An 18,176-nucleotide genomic window follows, 5' to 3' on the forward strand; every position below is an offset into this window, starting at 1 on the left:
CTCCAGTGGCTCTAGTTGGCTCCTAGGTGATTCTTTGAGCTCCATCGCTCTGGGCAAGCCACAGATGGTTAAAGACTTTGACATCTGTGACCTCTAAGAGTCACAGTCCAGCACCATCCTTTCAAGTTAACAGTGGGGCAAGCCACCATTAGCCCTGTCACACACAGAGGCAGTTCTCCCTTCACAGTAGGGAGGAACAAATTATTTTAAACATCTTATTTCAGAGGCCTGAGGTTGTCAAGAAGAAAAATCAGCTGCAACACAAAACAAAGAAGCCCCAAATCCTGAATAGCTCAGAATCATGTAACCAATAAGTATTTGAAGCAGACACAGTGCTGGACCCAGCAACCAGCTCTCTCCACACCATGAGTGAAGGTCACTTTGACATGCCAACCCCAGGGCAGCCTTTGATGTTACAAAACATGATGCCCTTGAAGCTGCTTAAGGAATATCAGGAAGCATCACTTTATACACCAGAAGTTTAGATAGATAGATGGTAAGAGGGGTGCCACTGAGTATCCATCAAGATGTTGGGGAGTCCTCACTTATGAGGCACCCTCTCTCACTAGATACTGGAGACAAAAGAAGAGGAGGAAACTTACCATCAGTCAAGCACTTACACCTCAGTTTATCTCATTTGCAGGATCCAGTAAGCCTCAGGATTCTGTATTATCCCTATTGTTTGATGTAAATACATAGCCATGAAGTTGAATTAGGAGCTAGTATTGTTGAGGGCTCACTAAGTGCCAGAGTTTCTATGAGCCATCACTACTACCCCATTTACAGACAAGAAATCTGGAGCCTGGGATGTTAAAGAACTTGCCAAAGAAATGGCAAAGTGAAGAAATGGTGACGCCAGCTTTCAGTGCAATTCTAGTGCAGAGGCCCTTAACCTTGGGCTTGTGGCTTCCCCACTGGCCAGTTCACTCTAAAATGTATTATTCTCCTTGCAAAAAAATAAAATAAAATGTATTATTCTCCTCGTTGAACACTCCCTACCTTCCTAGGAACTAGAGAATTGAGTGTCCAGTCAGCAGATTCCAGTCTGGGGTTTCAGATCTTTGCACTCTTTAAAGAAAAATGGGGTCTCCTAGCTATTTAAATCTAATTCTTCTAAATGAAGACTCTGCCAGAAAGCCGTGCATTTATCCCTGACCTGTTGCACAATCAAACTAATATAGCAAATTTCTTTGTTTCTGGCCAGAATTCCACCAACTTATGTTGGAAACCCTGGTTAACTCCTTTTTCCCTTATATTTTTGTGGTAAAATATACATAACGTCTGGTCCCATCACTTCATAGCAAATAGATGGGGAAACAATGGAAACAGTGAGAGACTTTATTTTCTTGTGCTCCAAAATCACTGCAGATGGTGACTGCGTCCATGAAATTAAAAGACGCTTGCTCCTTGAAAGAAAAGCTATGACCAGCCTAGACAGCATATTAAAAAGCAGAGACATTGCTTTGCCAACAAACATCCATCTAGTCAAAGCTATGGTTTTTCCAGTAGTCACGTATGGATGTGAGAGCCAGACTATAAAGAAAGTTGAGCACCAAAGAATTGATGCTTTTGAACTGTGGTGTTGGAGAAGACTCTTTAGAGTCTCCTGTACTGCAAGGAGATCCAATCAGTCCATCCTAAAGGAAATCAGTCCTGAATATCCATTGGAAGGATGCTGAAGCTGAAACTCCAATACTTTCACCACCTTATGTGAAGAACTGACTCATTGGGACCCTGATGCTGGGAAAGACCTGAAGGCAGGAGGAGAAGGGATGACAGAGGATGAGATGGTTGGATGGCATCACTGACTTGATGGACATGAGTTTGAGTAAACCCTGGGAGTTGGTGATGGGCAGGGAAGCCTGGCGTGCTGCAGTCCATGGGGTCGCAAAGAGTCGGACATGACTGAGTGACTGAACTGAACTGATACCTAACACGGGCCTTCCCAGATGGTACTAGTGGTAAAGAATATGCCTGCCAGTATGGGAGACATAAGAGATGTGGGTTCAATCCCTGGATCAGGAAGATCCCCCTGGAGGAGGGTATGGCAACCCACTCCAGTATTCTTCCTGGAGAAACCCAACAAAGGAGCCTGGTGGGCTACAGTCCATAGGGTCAAAAAGAGTCAGTCATGACTGAATCAAGTCAGCATGCACGCACACATACATAACATAAAATTCACCAACTTAACCATTTTTAAGTGTACAGTTCGGCGTATTAAACATTTATAAAGGTGTGCTACCATCACCACCATCCATCTCTAGAACTCTTCACCTTGTAAATTTTAAATTACCTATTAAACATTAACTTTCATTTCCCCCTTTCTCCCAGACCTTGGAAACCACCACTGTACTTTTGGTTATCTCCTTCTAATCAGAAATTATGCTTGGACTTTACACAGTTAAAATTGAACAATGAGAAAGGTATTGATTACACCACTTACCAGCTACAAAATGTTTACTTTCTGTCTCTATTTTACAACTATAAAATGAGATCAGTAATTGTACCTACCTTGTAAGGTTGTTGTGAAGATTTTAAAAATTAATAAATGTAAGTTGCTTAAACAGTGCTTGTCATGTGAAAAATATTCAGTGAATCCTTGTTTGCTGATATTGTCATTGCTATTTAATAAGTACAGTTTAATTGGGAGACCACATTTTTCAATATATGGGACACATGAAAAGAATAATAAAAGGGGCCTTTGGTGATTTTAGAACTAAGGCACGAAAACAAATAATAGCAGCCTGAGATCAATACCTACTCCTATTGTTTCACAGAGGAGGATAGCCAGTCATTTTGTCAACAGAGTCTGAAATGTAAATAAGTTATCCAAATGCTCCTTGCCTGGCATTCTTTAAACTCCATAGCCCTTCTCTGCCTAATTTCAACCTATCTTCCCACCTTCTCGCTGCCCCCAGGCATGACAGGCAAATTTCATTTTGTGTGCTCACAAAAGTTGATGGTAATCTCCCAGGGTTGTGAGGAGAACTCAAGATTGGGTGAAGGTTTGGGGAGAATGAATGTCATGATGGATTGGTTATGTCTGCCATTCATGATGGATTGGCTATGTCTCCCATGGAAGGGGAGGGAACATTTAAGGCATGCCTTCGAGGTATTTACCATCTGTGCGCTACATAAATTATTTACTATAAATGATCTGGCCTTCTCATTGTCCTACATAATATGTCCAGCAGTTTCTGATCAGCTCTTATCTTCCTCTTCCTCTCAGCCTACTCATATCCTGCCCTTGTTTCTCAATTACCTTTGTCTAAAATTTAACTACTACATACGTTTCCAAAACAACTATTCTTCCCCAATGGGATAGTCATAGGATATAGAGTTATAAGAAAAATAAGCTGGAAGTAATCATGCTTTAAAGAATTTTAGGGAATCATTTCTTCAAAGAGGGTCACGCTCAATTTATTGGTATGCACTGAATTTCAAAGGCTTCCATGATGACTCATGATAAAGAATCTGCCTGGGTTCCATCCCTAGATCTGGAGACCTGGGTTTGATCCCTGGATCGGGAAGATCCCCTGGAGAAGGGAATGGCTCCCCACTCTAGTATTCTTGCCTGGAGAAGTCCATGGATAGAGGATCCTGCCGGGCTACAGTCCATGGGATCACAGAGTCAGATACAACTGAGTGACTAATGCTTTCACTAAAATTTAAAAACCTGACTGGCCTATGGCCTAGCAATTCCTTTACCCTAATTTGGCCATGTGAATGAAGAGGAATGAAACAAGGATTTTCACTGCAATATTATATAAAATTACAAAATATTAGAAATAACATTAATGGCCATAATCAGGAAAATGGGTAAATAAAATCTGGGAGATTCTGTGGCAGTCTTTTCTAGGAAGTAGATCTTTATGTGCAACATGGTTGAATCCCCAAGGCAAAGTGTAGGATGAAAAAAGTGAACTGCAAAATTTATAACCATGACCGCAGTTAGTTCCCAAATTGCGCACAGGGAAGCACAGCCACAGTAGACATCTGCGGGACTCTGTGCAAACCCTGAGCTCAAGGAGTCCACAGTCCCAATATTAGCACACACTAAATTCCTTTTAATGTCATACTTCTTCCAAATTTGGGTTTCCCATGGTTGCTGTGATTAAAAAAAAAAAGTCCTGTGCAAATTAGAAAATTGGTGTGGAACAGGCAACGAGTGTGGCAGTGTCTGATCTGATCCCAGGGTTTGAGAGCCATGAAGTGTCCAACAGGCACATATGGTTAGTAGGTAATTATGGTTAAGAATGAACTGGATACTATTTTCATGTGTGTAATGTTTTGAATGGCTACTAAGGCTATAAAGGCTATGTTAGGACATAAATACTTATTAAGTTGTTTGGATCTAATTCTCACTAGATGGAACTGTTAAATATTCTTTTGACCTAGAGCACCATGAAATAATTACTAAGATACTGAAAGAGCCATAAACCAAGACAATTTGAGACCCTCTGAACTATGGTTGGAGAAGGCAATGGCACCCCACTCCAGTATTCTTGCCTGGAAAATCCCATGGACAGAGGAGCCTGGTGGGCTGCCGTCCATGGGGTCACACAGAGTCGGACACGACTGAAGCGACTTAGCAGCAGCAGCAGCTGAACTATGGTATCATACGATTAAATGTGTTTTCTTTTTTAAATAAAAAGTACAAAACAGTACCATATATTTTCAAAGAAGACTTAACAAGCATCTAAATGTATTTTTAAACATCTGAAGTGATACTAAACTGACCCAGTGAGGTGGGTTACAGGGAGAGAACAGGAATTTAAGGTTGCTAGTCAAAGAAAACCATGAAACCACAACTTCCATTTTATCTGTGATACTTTAACTTAAATTTTCACATGTATTTGCACAGTACATGACTGTTTAAAAATCAGTTGAAAAGAAATAGCTAAACTCTATCCAGAAAATGGCTCACAGTAAAGAATTCGCCTGCAATGCAGGAGACTTGCTGGAGATATGGGTTCGATTCCTGGGTTGGAAAGATCCCCTGGAGAAGGAAATGGCAACCCTCCCCAGTATTCTCTCCTGGAGAATCCCATGCACAAAGGAACCTGGAGGGCTACAGTCTATAGGGTTGCAAAGAGTCAGACAAGACTGAACATCCAAATAACATCATCCAAAGAATAAAAGTGGATTTCATGTAGTTTAGACTCAAGAGGAAGAATCCATACATAACAGGCCAATGCCAAATCTAGCCAGGCACCCAGGGTTGACTCAGGAGCCAGAAGGCCTGGATTCAGAAGCCAGCTCTGCCACTTACTAGTGAGTGGTGTGACCTCCATCAGGTTCCTCTGTTTCCTCGGTTATAGCATCATATGAGGTTTAAGTGGGTTAACTCACTTAGAAGCTCTAAGAACAGAGCTTGAATCATAGTGAAGGCTGAATAAACACCAGCTGTTCCCTCTGATCTTCCTCCCGTTCACTGAGAGATATTCTTAAGTTGGTGACATGGGCCCTCTCAGTGAGACCATATTTGTCACTCTCTTCTTCTCTCCCTCCCCACCCCACCTGCCTTCTGCGCTACATGAACAGATAATTCACTTTCATTTTTTCATTCTTCCTTTTAGAGGTAGGAGTTGAACAATGAAATAGTCTGTACTATACCAACACCTCCTGCTGAGATTGCATGTACAGATGGATTACACGTCCATGAGAAAATAACAACCATGTTGTGGTGTGCTTGGTAATTAGATGTAAGGCTTAGAACATTTATCACATTGCTATTTTCCCTTCAACTGCTATTTGGAATATATGTGATCTGATGACCCAGAGAGATGTTGTGGGGAGGGAGGTGGGAGGGGGGTTCATGTTTGGGAATGCATGTAAGAATTGAAGATTTTAAAATTAAAAAAAATAAAATAAAATAAAATAAAGTCTCCCGCTAAAAAAATAAAATAAAATAAAATAAAATAAAGTCTGTTTCCTTGCTGAAAACTGATATTCCTAGAGAGAGGAAGCAACGAAAACCTGCCAACCAAATATCTGAATTTGTGGCTGAAAGCTTCATTTCCTCGAATCTTATTTAGAATAAAAATTTCAAAGACTAAGGAATGTAATACCCAATCATTGATTCTACTTACTGAGCTTGAACAGAAAGATGAAACAGAGGAGGCATCCTTAGCATGATTTGAAGGTATTAGGAAGATGCCTGCAGGAAGAATGTCTGAAGGCTCAGCCCAGGTTCCCTTTTCCTTTAGTTATACAACAGTTAACTTTTTTTTTTTTAAAGAAGGCTGCCCTCAGGTTACTGGAATCCATTGCAGACCAGTCCATCCTAAAGGAAATAAACCCTGAATATTCATTGGAAGGACTGATGCTGAAGCTTCAGTGCTTTGGCCACCTGATGCAAAGAGCTGACTCACTGGAAAAGACCCTGATGCTGGGAAAGATTGAAGGCAGGAGGAGAAGGGGGCAACAGAGGATGAGATGGTTGGATAGCATCACTGACTCAATGGACATGAGTCTGAGAAAACTCCAGGAGATGGTGAAGGATGGGGAAGCCTGGCATGCTGCTGTTCATGGGGTCACAAAGAGTTAGACACAACTGAGAATCTGAACAACAACAACAGCTAAGGGACAGATGTGGGAGATTAAATACTCCCTCTTCCCTTGGCCAGAACAACTCAAAGGCATGACCTACACTCTTCCTGAACTCCTCTGTGGAACTAAGCCCAAGTTACTCTCTCTCTGACTGCCTAACATCGTACCCTGGCACACCCTCCTTCTCTTAATGTCCCAATCCCCTACTCCCCTATAAGTCTCCTTCTGGGAACATTTCCTAATAAAACTGGAATTTTTATCTCAGGATTTGCTTTCTAGGAACTAAACCTAAGACAGCCTCCCTAACTTTCCACCCAAAACTGCCCTCCATGGTATTTGAAATTCTTCTATTCAAGAAGAATTCTCAAATTCTTTTATTCCTTTGGCCTTAGACTTGAGCCCTAGTAGCCTGCAAGTTCCCTGTGAAGGGTCCCGATTTAGCACTGGTTTCAGCATTGAAAATCTGACCACATGTAAGAATTGAACCGCCAGTCTATGTCTGACGCAGGGTGCAGCATGCTTGGGGCTGGTGCATGGGCATGACCCAGAGAGATGTTGTGGGGAGGGAGGTGGGAGGGAGGTTCATGTTTGGGAATGCATGTAAGAATTAAAGATTTTAAAATTTTAAAAATTAAAAAAAAATAGAAAAAAAAATAAAAAAGAACAAGGAGATTAAAAAAAAAAAAGAAAGAAAAGACCCACTTAATGCGAAAGAAAGCTGTAACATGAGGACCGTAGAATAAAATGGCATGAGAAAGAAAAAATAAATAAATAAATAAAATAAAAAATAAAAAAAAAAAAGAAAATCTGACCACATTTCAAGCCAGTTCTTATCTTCTGGGTTGGGGGTAGCAGATTTCAGAACCTCTAAGGTTCCTTTAGGTCTCACATTTCATATACTATGAATGTTGCCAACAAATATTTCTTTCTTTTTAATTTTGCTGCTGCATTTAGCTCTAAAAGATCATTTTTCTCTTTCTCATCATAGAAACGGTACATTTCTTTCATACTCTCTAATTCTGGCAAATATGGAGAAAAAGATGGCAGAAATGAGTTGGTGACTTATGACTGAGTAGACTGATTTTCAAATTGGTGATTTTTTTAAAAGCTACCAAAAGTAAACAATGTAAAAGTTAGCGATCTTCAAGGCTGGGCTTCTGTTGAAACTGACCTAGCTTATGATTACAGAATAAATTACACACCTCTCTCTTATCTTTCTCAAAACCCTTGGTTCTCTACACAAAACTAATCTATAGACTAGAGAAATGTGTTAAGTAACCAATGGGGCTTTAAACAATAATGAATAGACCTTCCCAAACAGGAGACTGTTTTTCTCCTCAATAGTAACCAAATCTGATCTGAAAAGGTGGCCTGATTCTCACGTCCCACCTGGACAAAGCCCCAGAGTAATTCAGCCCCTGCATTAGCTAGCCAATTTATGCCATTTCTAAGCCCTTCACTGGGGAAAAAAAGAATGCCATCAAAATTAAGGCAGCCTTAACAGTGTCCTGGATAAGAAAGTTAGCCTAGGCCTTAGTCATTTCACTCCTGGTAACAATGACTTCCACTCCAGTTTCAATAAAATCTACAGCAACAAAAATATCTGCAGATCAGGTATTCTCAGAAGTTATTGTCCTTTTGTAAGTCAATCTACGTAAGAAAGCCTCCATGGCTTTGGAATAGTGTTTTTTCACTCCTTCAGCCATAACTGCATTTGCTTTCTAGGTTCCTAGGGATGAGCAAAACAGAAGTAACTGCCAAGAGAAGAAACACTGTAGGAAACAGGAGAGCAAAAGCACCTTTTTTTACATAAAGAACCAGATTGTAATTATTTTAAGCTTTGTGATCCATATGGTCTCTGTCAGGACTCCAACTCTGCCATTGGAACATAAAAGCAGCCACAGACAATACAGAAATGAATAGAAGTAGCTGTGTTCCAACAAAACTTTATTTACAAAAACAGATGAGTGTCATCCTGACCCTTGCGTGCCAACCTCAAGAAATCCATAGTGTACAAGAAAAAAACTAATAGTGGTCTGAAAATACAATAGAGTTTGTAAAAAAAAAAAAAGTTTATTGATGTGCATTTTAAAGTACATTAAAATACCAAAATGCAATCATTAAGGAAATTATGGGCTTCTTTCATGCTTGTTACAATGGATTTTACCATTATCAGTACCCAGTTACATACTGTGGAACATTTGCTGTCATGTCATATAAATTTAACAATACTATCACCAAACTTTTCTAAAGTTCAAAGTTCTCCTAGTTGCCAGACTCATGGATCTTTTCAAACTCTTTAAAGCATGGAATAGTAAAAGGATAAGTTATATATGTTGATAACTTGGAACAATGCATTTAAACAACAACCCTATGACACAGTTGCTTTTAGTATCCTCATTAAACATGTAAAGAAACTGAGGCACAGGCTGTCAAAGTCATACAAACAGCAGATGGCAGGGACAGGATTTGACCCAGTCTTCCTGGGGCCAAATCTCTTAGCATTTGAGCAATAATTGCAGTTCATTCCTTTTTATGAATTCTGTAACTACCCATGCTTCTAAAATCTCTCTCTCTCTCTCCCTCTCCCTCTCCCCTCCCTCCCCCTCCCCCTCCCCCTCCCCCTCATTGACTCCCAAAATCTCCATCTGTAACCTAAATTTCTTTAAAATTTTAGATCCATTTCATTTTAGGGCCTAAGATTCAGATCTATATTTTCTTTTTTTAAGTTAATCTCAGCATTAATTTATTATAAAGTTTAATTATATCATATTTTAGATAAATGATGGGGTATCCTTTTCTCTAGTTGGAATTCATCTTATTATATGGAGCTCTAAGTCTCATTCATATTTTAATCCCACATAGTTAACAGCTGCAATTCTCTTAGTCTCTGATCTTCTTTGACTCCCAGCCTACAGGTTTTCCTGTCCTACATGTTAGTAGTAATTCATCTTTGTCCTTCATAGTACTTAACAAACTTGCTATTTTAATTCAGTGATGATAACACTTGTTTACTGTCTATCTCTGATCATTAAACTCTCAGAAAATGGAGATCATCAGACACTGATGTCCAAAACTGTTTCATTTCAGAGTGTAATCTGGTCCCTTTACCTCTGCTGACCATATTAAAACCTTTTAACACTCAATGCTTAGACAGATACGCAATACAGGACCAAAGAAATTCCACAGAAGTGACTAAACAAATTTCCATTAGGTTGAGGCATTGCTTAGATTAGTTCAAAACCAGATTTGATATCATTTCAGTTCAATTCAGTTCAGTCACTCAGTTGTGTACAACTCTTTGCAAGCCCATGAAATGCAGCACGTCAGGCCTAGGGAGGCCATCATCAACTCCCAGAGTTTTCCCAAACTCATATCCATTGAGTCGGTGATGCCATCCAGCCATCTCTTCCTCTGTCGTCCCCTTCTCCTCCCACCTCAATCTTTCCTAATATCTGAGTCTTTTGAAATAAGTCAGCTGTTTGCATCAGGTGGCCAAAGTATTGGGTTTCAACTTCATCATCAGTCCTTCCAATGAACATTCAGGACTGGTTTCCTTTAGGATGGACTGGTTGGATCTCAGTGCAGTCCAAGGTTCTCTAGAGTCTTCTCCAATATCACAGTTCAAAAGCATCAATTCTTCTGTGTTCAGCTTTCTTTATAGTCCAACGTTCACATCCATACATGAATACTAGAAAACTGCAAACCTTTCTGCCTCAACAGCTCATAGTCATCCCAACTCAACATGTCCAAAACTTATCAATTCAATGTTTTTGTACAGTTATTTGGTAAATGGTTCCACTTGTTCTTGGAACCTATGTAAGAAGTCCAAACACTTTGCTAGAAAAGCCATGTGGAAAGGCCCTGAAAACACATGCAGAGGAAGGGAGTCCCCAAGCCCCACCTTCTAGTCACCCCCACTGAAGCACCAGGCACATGAATGAAGATGTCTTGGACACACTCAGACCATACCAGCCACCGGCTGAGTGAGCCCAGACAACCCCATGCAGAGCAGAATTATCCAGTTGAACCCTAATCAAATTCCTGAACCACAAAATCCTGAAATTTAATAAACCTGTGTTATTTTAAACCAGCAAGTTTTGAAGAGAGTTGTTACACAGCAACAGATCACTAGAACTCTTCCTCCTTGTTATGGACCTGAATGTGCCCCCACCCATTATACTCACATGCTGCAACCCTAACCCCAATGTGATGATTCTGTAGGTAAGGCGTTTGGGAAGTAATAAGGTTCAAAAGAAGTCATGAGAGTACACCCCACACGACTGGATTAGTGTCCTTATAAGACAACAAAGAAAGACCAGAACTCTCTTGAGCCCTCCTACTCCACTCCACCATGTGAGGACATAGGAGAAGGCAGCTGTCTGCCAACCGGAAAGACAGTTCTCACCAGGAAACAAACCCATCAGTACCATGATCTTGGACTATCCAGCCTCTTAAAACTATGAGAAATAAATGTCCTGCTTAGGCACCTGGTCTATGGTGTTTTCTTGTAGCAGTCCAAGACGCCTAAGACATTCTCATTATTACCTCCATCCATATAATATATAATTACAATTGAACTTTGAAAGATATCTATCTGCTGGAGCATAAATGAAGAAGAAATATGTCTGCTTCAAATTCTCATTTCCTAATCTATACTGTTTTTAATCTAAGTTATACACTATGCTCACACTTACATTCCAGTCTCTTCTCAGCTGAACTTAAAAACTGCCTTTAATATTATTTCCAAACCTGCTTGTGTACATTCAGCTCTGAATGTCTTGCCACTGGAAGCCTCTAGTGAGTGATTTTCTTTATAATGATGGTACTTAAATCTTATTTCCCAAATTAATTTCTATCTTCATCTGAACCAAACCCAGGAGGTTCCCACTACAAAGGAGAAAAACTGTCCTACATTGGATATCTTCCCATTTTTTCTAACTCAAACAGATATAAAATGGTATTTCCCAGCCCTATTTATTTTTTTGTCTGCCTTTTTAAAAAATTTCAAGTGTACAACATAGTGATTCAATAATTTTATGCACTAAAAAATATCACCATGGTAGGTCTGGTTACCATGTGTCACCATACAAACTTATGACAATATTATTAACTATATTCCCCATACTGTACATTATATTCCCATAGTTTATTTTATAACCAGAAGTTTGTATCTCTTAATCTCCCTTATTTATTTCACTCATCCTCCCACCCTCTCCTCTCCAGCAAACACTAGTTCCTTCTCTGTATCTATGGGTCTGTTTTGGTTTTGTTTTTTAGATTCTACAGTAAGTGAGATCAAGTTCTATTTGTCTTCCTCTGAATAATTTCATTTAACTTAATACCTTTTAGATCCATCCATATTATTGCAAATGACAAGATTTCATTTTTAAATTATATATATATAATTATATACACAATATTGTGTATATACATAAATATATAAAATTTAAAATTATATATTATATATATTTATATATATAAGAGAGTTCCAGAAAAACACCTATTTCTGCTTCATTGACTATGCCAAAGCCTTTGACTGTGTGGACCACAATAAATTGTGGAAAATTCTGAAAGAGATGGAAATACCAGACCACCTGACCAGCCTCTTGAGAAATCTGTATGCAGGTCAGGAAGCAACGGTTAGAACTGGACATGGAACAACAGACTGGTTCCAAATAGGAAAAGGAGTACGTCAAGGCTGTATATTGTCACCCTGCTTATTTAACTTATATGCAGAGTACATCTTGAGAAACGCTGGACTGGAAGAAACACAAGCTGGAATGAAGATTGCCAGGAGAAATATCAGTCACCTCAGATATGCAGATGACACCACCCTTATGGAAGAAAGTGAGGAGGAACTAAAAAGCCTCTTGATGAAAGTGAAAGAGGAGAGTGAAAGAGTTGGCTTAAAGCTCAATATTCAGAAAACGAAGATCATGGCATCTGGTCCCATCACTTCATGGGAAATAGATGGGGAAACAGTGGAAAGTGTCAGGCTTTACTTTTTTGGGCTCCAAAATCACTGCAGATGGTGACTGCAGCCATGAAATTAAAAGACACTTACTCCTTGGAAGAAAAGTTATGACCAACCTAGATAGCATATTCAAAAGCAGAGACATTACTTTGCCGACTAAGGTCCATCTAGTCAAGGCTATGGTTTTTCCAGTAGTCATGTATGGATGTGAGAGTTGGACTGTGAAGAAGACTGAGCACCAAAGAATTGATGCTTTTGAACTGTGGTGCTGGAGAAGACTCTTGAGAGTCCCTTGGACTGCAAGGAGAGTCTAATCTGAAGGAGATCAACCCTGGGATTTCTTTGGAAGGAATGATGCTAAAGCTGAAACTCCAGTACTTTGGCCACCTCATGTGAAGTGTTGACTCATTGGAAAAGACTTTGATGGTGGGGGGGATTGGGGACAGGAGGAGAAGGGGACAACAGAGGATGAGATGGCTGGATGGCATCACGGACTCGATGGACATGAATCTGAGTGAACTCCGGGAGTTGGTGATGGACAGGGAGGCCTGGCATGCTGCAATTCATGGGGTCGCAAAGAGTCAGACACAACTGAGCGACTGAACTGAACTGATATATATATATATATATATATATATATATATATATACATATATATATACATATATATAAAATCACATCTTTATCCATTCATCTGTTGGTGGACACTTAGGTTGCTTTCATATCTTAGCTTCTGTAAATAGTGCTTCAGTGAACAATGGAGTATATATATCTTTTCAAATTAGTGTTTTTGTTTTCTTTAAGTAAATATCCACAAGTGAAATTGCTGAATCATATGGCAATCTCACTTTTAACTTTTTGAGGAATCTCTTGTGTTTTCCACAGTGGCTGTACCGATAAACATCTCCACCAACAGTGCATGAGATTCCTTTTTTCCATATCCCCATCAACACTTTGTGTTTGTTATCTTTTTGATTACAGTCATTTCGACAGATGTGAGGTGATGTCTCACTGTGGTTTCAATTTGCATTTCTCTGATAATTAATGGTTTTGAGTAGCTTTTCATGTGCCTGTTGGCCATCTGTATGTATTCCTTGGAAAAATGTCTATTCAGGTCCTCTGCTCACTTTTTAATCTGGTTTGTTTTTCTGATGTTGAGCTGTATGAGTTCTTTGTATATCTTGGATATTACCTCCTTATTGGATATCTTTGCAAACATATGCTCCAATTCAGTAGGCTGCATTTCACTGACAGTTTACTTCACTGTGCAAAATTTTTTTAATTTAATACAATCCCATTTGTTTATTTTTGCTTTTTTTCCCCTTGACTGAGGAGATAAATTCAAAAAATATTGCTAAGACTGATGCCAAAGAGCATATTGCCTATGTTTTCTTCTAGGAGTTTTATAGTTCCATGTCTTATTACATTTAAGTCTTTAATCCATTTTGAATTTATTTTTGTGTATGGTGTGAAAAAGTAGGACAGTTTGATTCCTTTGCATGTAGCTGTCTAATGTTTCCATCACCATTTACTGAAGAGTCTATATTTTATCCATTGTATATGGTTGCCTCATTTGTTATAGATTAATTTACCATATAAATGTGGGTTTATTTCTGGGATCTCCAATCTGTTCCATTGATCTATGTGTCTGTTTTCATGTCAGTACCATACTGTTTTGATTATTATAGCTTTACAATATAATTTGAAATGAGAGCATGATATCTCCAGCTTTGTTCTTTCTTGCAATTATTTTAGCTATTCAAGGTCTTTTGATTCTATACAAATTTTAAAATTATTTGTTCTAATTCTGTATAAAGTATAATTGGTTTTTTGATAGAAATTGTGCTGAATCTGTAGATTACCTTGGGAAGAATGGTCATTTTAACAATGTCAGTTCTTCTAATCCATGATAACCCTATAACTTGCCATTTGTTTGTGTTGTCATCAATTTCTTTTATCGATGTCGTATAGTTTTCTGAGTGTAGGAATTTTAGCTTTTAATTTTTTCTCTGTATTTAATACTTTTCAATGCAATTATAAATGGGATTTTTTTCTTAATTTCTCTTTCTGATAGTTTACTGTTAGTATAAAATAACATACCAGATTTCTGTATGTTAATTTTGTATCCTCCAATTTTAAAGAATTCATTTATTAGTTCTAATAGTTTTTTCATGGTGACTTTGGGATTCTCTATATACAGTATCATGCCATCCGCATTCAGTGACATTTTTCTTCTTCCTTACCATTTTTCTTTTCTTTGACGTCTTTTTCTTGTCTAACTGGTGTGCTTAGGACTTGAATAAAAGTGGTGAGACTGATTATCCATGTGTTGTTCCTACCCTTAAAGAAAAAGTGTTCAGTTTTTCACTGCTGAGTACAATGTTAACTATGGGCTTGTCATATATGGCTTTTATTATGTAAAGTATGTTTTCAATATACCCACTTTGTTAAGACTTTTTATCATAATAGAACTGAACTTTTATCAAAGCTTTTTCTGCATCTATTAGGATGATCATATAATTTTTATTATTCAATTTATTACTGTGATGTATCACAATGATTTACAGATATTGAAAAATCCTTGCATCCCTGGCATAAATCCCACTTGATTGTGGTACATGATCCTTTTAATGTATTGTTGAATGTGGTTGCTAGTATTTTGTTGAGGATTTTTGCATCTGTGTTCATCAGTGATACTGGTCTGTAATTTTCTTTTTTCTGGTGACTTTATCTGGTTTTGGTATCAGGGTGATGCTGGCCTCATAGAATAAGTTCAGAAGCATTCCTTCCTCCTCAATTTCTTGAAATAGTTTGAGAAGAATAAGTATTAAATGCTTTGTAGAATTCTCTTGAGAAGCCATCTGGTCCTGGACTTTTATTTGTTGGGAGGTTTTTCTTAATTACTGATTCATTTTCATTATTGATAATTGGTCTGTTCATATTTTCTATTTCGCACTGATTCAGTGTTGGAAAATTGCACATTTCTAAGAATTTATGCATTATTCAGGTTGTACATTTTATTGGCGTATAATTGCTCTTCAGTTTCGTTCAGTCACTCAGTTGTGTCCAACTCTTTCCAACCCTATGAAATGCAGCACACCAGGCCTCCCTGTCCATCACCAACTGCCGGAGTCTACCCAAACCCATGTCCAATGAGTCGGTGATGCCATCCAACCATCTCATCCTCTGTTGTCCCCGTCTCCTCCTGCCCACAATCTTTCCCAGCTTCAGGGTGTTTTCCAATGAGTCAGCTCTTCACATCAGGTGGACAAAGTATTGGAGTTTCAGTTTCAACATTGGTCCTTCCAATGAACACCAGGACTGATCCCCTTTAGGATGGACTGGCTGGATCTCCTTGCAGTCCAAGGGACTCTCAAGCGTCTTCTCTAACACCACAGTTCAAAAGCATCAATTCTTTGGCACTCAGCTTTCTTTACAGTCCAACTCTCACATCCATACATGACCCCTGAAAAACCATACCCTTGAGTAGATGGATGTTTGTTGGCAAAGTAATGTCTCTGCTTTTTAATATGCTGTCTAGGTTGGTCATAACGTTCCTTCCAAGGAGTAAGCATCTTATAATTTCATGGCTGCAGTCACAATCTGCAGTGATTTTGGAGCCCCAAAAAATAAAGTCAGCCACTGTTTCTGCATCTATTTGCCATGAAGTGATGGGACCAGATGCCATGATCTTCGTTTTCTGAATGTTGAGCTTTAAGCCAACCTTTTCACTCTCCTCTTTCACTTTCATCAAGAGGCTTTTTAGTTCTTCTTCACTTTCTGCCATAAGGGTGGTATCATCTGCATATCTGAGGTTATTGGTATTTCTTCCAGCAGTCTTGATTCCAACTTGTGCTTCATCCAGCCCAGCGTTTCTCATGATGTACTCTGCATATAAGTTAAATAAGCAAGGTGACAATATACAGCCTTGACGTACTCCTTTTCCTCTTTGGAACCATTTGTAGGGAACAAGGTATAAGGAAGGTTGAGAAGTGCTTGCAAACAAGGCTCTCAACCAGGGCTGAACATTCTTGCAAACGAGATGTTCAGCTAAGAATCCTCTGTTTGTTCCCTTGGGAAAAGAACATTTCTTGCACACAAGGATGTTTCTCTGATTCCTCAGAAGGAAGAGACCCAGGGACAAAATGGATTCTAAGTTGATAAGGAAGTTCCCCCAAACAAAGTCTTAGCTGCAGTAAATAAGTCAAGGTAAAGGTTATTTCGCCCTGCGCCTGCGTACTGTATAGTCGCTGAATTATGGTGTTTGGCAACTTGCCCTGTAGATTGTTGTGCAAGGGATATAAAATAAAGCAGCTGTAAGAAGCGAGTGTTAAAATACAAAGATTCAAACCACTCTGCAGTGTTGGTGTTTCATTCCGTTGCCAGCATCTGGCGCCCAGCGCGGGGCACGACGGAATCGAAAGGGTGAGCACCCCGGGGCAAAACACTGAAAGGGGGACTTTCGAGAAAAAGAAAAAGACGGGAATTCTTCGTCTTTAAAGTCACAATATATGGAGCTGGTTAAGGGGCTCCTGTATTCTATAGGAATTAAAACGTCTGCTCACTGCTTGAGTGAGTTGTTCTGTCTTATAGAGCAGCATTGCTATTGGTTTCAATATCAAACAGAAGTACAGCTGAATTTGAAGGAATGGAAAGTGGTGCAGGAGTTAAGAAGGCAGCATCAAAAAGGAAATGTGATTCCTTTAAGGCTGTGGACTCTATGCAGTGCTATAACACAGGCTTTAAAATTAATGGCTGCTGACAGTGAGGCCACCTCATGTTATCTTGAGGAGGGGGCTTCACCTCGGCCTCCGCCCAAACCTCCGGATGATAGTATAGATTCATCCACTGAGACAGATAGAGATGTGAGTTCTGGGGAGGATTCAAATTCTGTAGAGGCAATGACTACTGCCTTTTGGAAAGGAAGGTTTTATCAAATAAAAAACGAACTTCCAAGGCTGTTAACCCTTCTGCGCCACCTTACACATCCCTATTTCCAGTAGCTGCCGACAAGGCTGAGGTAGGAAGAGAGAGTCAATGGTTTTGGAAGTACAGGACAAAGTATATTTTGGGAAATGCTTATTAATGACTCTCGTCCTTTAATGTCACTGATTATTGAAGATAAACAGTTTGAAGGATTAGTGAAGACAGGAGCAGGTGTTTCGGTTATTTCTCTCCAGCAGTGGCCTAATGATTGGAAAAAAGAAAAAATTCCTCTTGTTTTAACAGGCTTAGGATCTATAGCAGATGTGTGGAAAAGCACTCAACCTTTGTCATGTCAATTGTCTAATGGAAAGAAAGTATTTATTTCTTTTTACATTGTTAATATACCTATTAATATCTGGGGAAGGGATCTTTTATTTTCTTTAGGAACAACGCTCACCATCTTGTCGGAAAACTTGTAGCCACTGCTCAGATTCCTCGAGCTCTCCCACTGAAATGGTTAACTGATGTCCCTAAATGGGTTGAGCAGTGGCTGCTTCCAAAAGTGAAGCTCGAGGCTTTAGAGCAATTAGTAGAGGAACAGCTTCAATCTGGCCATATCGAACCTTCCACGTCTCCTTGGAATTCTCCTGCTTTTGTCATTAAGAAAAAATCTGGTAAATGGAAAATGTTGACTGATTTAAGGGAAGTTAACAAATGTATA

General features: G+C 39.2%; 1 protein-coding gene across 2 annotated transcripts in view; it reads right to left on the minus strand.

The window, feature by feature from the left end:
* FRMD3 (FERM domain containing 3) overlaps positions 1-18,176 on the minus strand; it is a 352,765-nt gene that overhangs the window by 155,721 nt on the left and 178,868 nt on the right. The window lies entirely within an intron of this gene.

This window comes from Capra hircus, chromosome 8 (genome assembly GCF_001704415.2).
Source record: "Capra hircus breed San Clemente chromosome 8, ASM170441v1, whole genome shotgun sequence".
NCBI lineage: Eukaryota > Metazoa > Chordata > Mammalia > Artiodactyla > Bovidae > Capra > Capra hircus.